This window comes from Vombatus ursinus, unplaced genomic scaffold (genome assembly GCF_900497805.2).
Source record: "Vombatus ursinus unplaced genomic scaffold, bare-nosed wombat genome assembly UNPS02014808.1, whole genome shotgun sequence".
Taxonomy (NCBI): domain Eukaryota; kingdom Metazoa; phylum Chordata; class Mammalia; order Diprotodontia; family Vombatidae; genus Vombatus; species Vombatus ursinus.
In genome coordinates, this window is record NW_020954586.1 from 1,682,631 (window position 1) to 1,686,854 (window position 4,224).

A 4,224-nucleotide genomic window follows, 5' to 3' on the forward strand; every position below is an offset into this window, starting at 1 on the left:
TGTGATGGAATATTATTGTGTTATAAAAAATGACAAGCAGTATGCTTTCAGAAAAACTTTGGATGACTTATGAACTGATGCAAAGCAAAGTGAGCAGTACCAGAACACTGTACTCAGTAACATCAATATGGTATGATGAAGAACTGTGAATTGCTTAGCTATTCTCAGCAAAACAATGATCCAAGACAATCCCAAAGGATTCATGATGAAACAGGTTATCCACCTCCAGAGAAAGAACCGATATTGTGTGAATACAGATTGAAGCATACTCTGTCTCTCTCTTTCTGTTTCACTCTCTCTTTCAAGTCTTCTTGTACAAAATGACTAATATGGAAATATTTTACATGATTGCATATGTATAACCTATATCAGATTACTTACTCTCTCAGGGAGGGGAGAGCAGAGGGAGGGAGGAAAGGATAGAATTTGAAACTCAAAACTATAAAAAATGTTTAAAATTGTTTTAATGTGTAACTGGAGAGGGAAATAAAATGTCATTTTTAAAAAAATTTTCCACTTAATAGTATTTTATTTTTTCCAATTACATGTAAAGATTCACTTTTATAAGAGTTTGACTTCTAATTTTTTTCTCCCTCCCTCCCCTCCCACCTCCCCAAGATGACAAGCAATTTGATATAGGCTATACGTGAACAATCATATTAAACGTATTTCCACATTAGTCTTGTTGTGAAAGGAGAATCAGAGCAAAAGGGAAAAAACACAAGAAAGAAAAAACAAAAGAAAAAAAGAAAATCGTACGCTTTGATCTGCATTCAGACTCCATAATTCTTTTTCTGGATATGGATAGCATTTTCCATCATAAGTCTTTTGGAATTGTCTTAGATCATTGTATTGCTGAAAAGAGCTAAGTCTATCAAAGTTCTTCATCATACAATGTTGCTGTTACTGTGTACTCTGTGTGTGTGTGTGTGTGTGTGTATACATATATATATATATACATATATATATATATATAATTTTTTTTGGTGAGGCAATTGGGGTTAAGTGACTAGCCCAGAGTCACACAACTAGTGAGTGTTATGTGTCTGAGGCCAGCTTTGAACTCAGGTCCTCCTGACTCTCTAGGGCCAGTACTATATCCACTGCACCACCTAGCTGCCCCTAAATATTTTTGTACATGTGGGCCTTTTCCCCTTTTTTATGATCTCTTTGGGATACAGACTTAATAATGGTATTGCTGTATCAAAGGGTATTCACAGTTTTATAGCCCTTTGGGCATAGCTCAAATTGCTCTCCAGAATGATTGTATCAGTTCACACTCCACCAATAATGCATTGGTGTTCCAATTTTCCCACACCTGATCCAACATTTGTCATTTTCCTTTACTGCCATATCAGCCAATGTGAGGTGGTACCTCAGAGTTGTTTTAATTTGTATTTCTCTAATCAATAGTAATTTAGAGCATTTAAAAATATTTAAAAACCAAAACAAACAAAGTATTCTGTTCCGTGACAGATACATTTTCCCCTTGTTGGATTATACTGAGTTTTGCAGGGTAAGTTATTCTTGGTTGTAAGCCTACATCTCTTTTGGAATGTTGTATTCAAAATCTCCTGTCATTTTTTAGCACAAACTTCTAGGTTTTGTGTGATTCTGACTGTGGCTCCTTTGTATTTCTCTCTGGACGCTCACATTATTTTTTCTTTGATATGGGAGTAACAGATTTTGGTCATTTATCTTCTGTGACTTTCTTTATTGCTTGTTTAGTCATAAACTCTTCCTTTATTCATAGATCTAAACTATCATTTCTTCCTTGCTCCTTCAACTTGTTTATGATGTGACCATTTATTTTCAAATCATGTATCCATTTGGAGGTTACCTTTGTGTATGGTGTGGGGTATGGCTCCAAACCCAGTGCTGACATACTGCTGTCCGGTTTTTCCAGTAGTTTTTGTCAAATAGTTAATCCTTTCTTTACTGGTGTCTTTGGGTATATTGAACACTATGGCCGAGCGGTGAAACAGCCCAGCCAAACTGATAAGCAATTTGGAAATATGCCAAGAAAGTAACTAAAATGCCTACACCTATTGATCTAGAAATCTGTCTGCTAGGCAGATGCCACTAGAATGTCAGTGCTAAAAAGAAAGATTTCACATTCATCAAAATATTGAGATCTGTACTTTTTGTAGTAGCTAACAGTTGAGATGAGAGCACACCAACCCCTTCCTTTGAAAGGCAGAGGATGATACTTGTGGCACACTGGAATATGACAGAGTTCTCTGTTGGGTAGTTTTTATTTTCTCTCTTTTATGCTTTGTTATAAAGGATGGATGGGGGGTGGGGGCAGGTAAGGGATATACTGAGAAGTAGAGATGACTTAAAAGCAAAATGTAACCAGAGGCCTCTGAGAAATGCATAAGGGGGTTTCAAGTTCTGTGGATCTGAATATGACCTTTGTTTTTTTTTTTTGTTTGTTTGTTTGTTTTTTGGGTGAGTTTGTGCACCTGGACTCTGGGGCAAGGGTGGCATCGTAAGTGGCTTTGGTTTGCAGAGGACCACATGCAGGTCAGCTGGAGCCCTGGTTTGGAGTGCAATGGAGATGAGCAGAGGCCCCATAATGGGCAGTCTGATTGGAGACTAACACGAGGCCTTGATGTGGCTACAGCGACTTGAAACTTTACTTGTTCAGAGACTACTAATGAGGATGGTTGGAATAGGCTGATATTGCTGGCTGTGGTTGTTTTTTGGGGGGATTAGCCAAAGGACAGTAACATTCCTTTTAACTCTCTTTCTTGATGCTTGTAGATGGAAGGAGCATAACTACATGCTTTTCTCTGTTTCTTTAAGCTGTCTTTGTTTCAGATTTTCTGTCTCCTAGAAACTAGGACTGGTCAGAAGTGATCTGTGACTCACATCTATTAGGTGCATGAAGAGCAGAGTACAATAAAAATTCCAGTGATGCTTTCTATAAATGGGACTGAGTCAGAGCTTTTGTTCAGAACACCAGGCTTTCATTTCTAATGGGCTGAGCTGAGTGGGAAGAACAATCCATGCGGGTGCTGTGGGTGGACAGGTACAGGAATGCGCTCTTGGTGGAGCTCTAAATTTGTCTAAGCAGTATGGAAAGAAATTTGTAACTGTATGCCCAGAAGACATCACACTGTGCATACCCTTTGACCCAGGGATACTGCTACTAGGCCTGCACCCCAAAGAGATGAGAGAGGAAAAGAATCCACATAGCCAAAAATGTCTACAGCAGCTCTTTTTATTATAGCAAAGAATTGGCGGCAGAGAGCACCCATTATTTGGGGAAGCAACGAACAAATGAAGGCATATTAGTGTAATGGAATATTATTACACCTTAAGAAATGATAAAAGTGTTGATGGAAGAGAAGCCCGTAAAGATCTGTGTGAGGTCCAGCAAAAAGAAGCCAGTGGAACGCTCCGTGGAAAGATTAATATCCACAACTTGGAGAGACTGAAGGGCTCGGGTGCGAGATTCCCAACACCCCTGAGTACCCGGCCACCCACTTCCTGAGACGACGGAGGGCCTGGAGGCCTAGAAGACGTATGGTGTTGGACAAGGGTGGGCATATTGGGTGGCTGGGTCCTGTTTTTCTTTTCTTCAGGCGGAGAAAGGGAAGCTCTGGAAGACACTGCTGGAAAAAAGACCAAAAGAAAGGGAAAGGAAAGGAAGCAGGGAGTGGTTGAAGCCTTTTATTTTCCATTGGCAGCATGGCAGGAGGAGCTGACGGGAAGCCCCCTGAAGGCAGGCCGGCTCTCTCTGTGCATCCACACACGGGGCAGTCGCTGTTCATTGATGGGCTGGCTGCCACACCCCTGCCCAACATGGCATCTTGGTTTACCAGCACCCGACCTCCTCTGCAAAAGGGGGGGCTTTGCAGGAGGACAAGGGGGAAGGCCGTGCACCCCAGCATCGATGTCAGTGCATCCATTTTAGTCGGGTTCCCGCGGAAATCCTGCAGAGCACAAGGCGGGGTTCGAATCCTGGACCCGCCAGCTTACTGCCTGTGGGACCTTGGCCAAGTCACCGGCCCTGCCCTTGCCTCAGTTTCCTCACTGGTAAAACGTGGGGTCGGGCTCAGTGGCCTCGATGGTCCGCTCTGGCAGGGGCAGCAGGTTCAGCTACGGACAGCGCTTCAGGAGGGAAAGGTGGCGCACAGGCCTCTGGGAGATGTGGGCGGGGGAGGATGAGCCCACGTGTTACCGCCCCCACGTGTTACCGCCCCCACGTGTTACCGC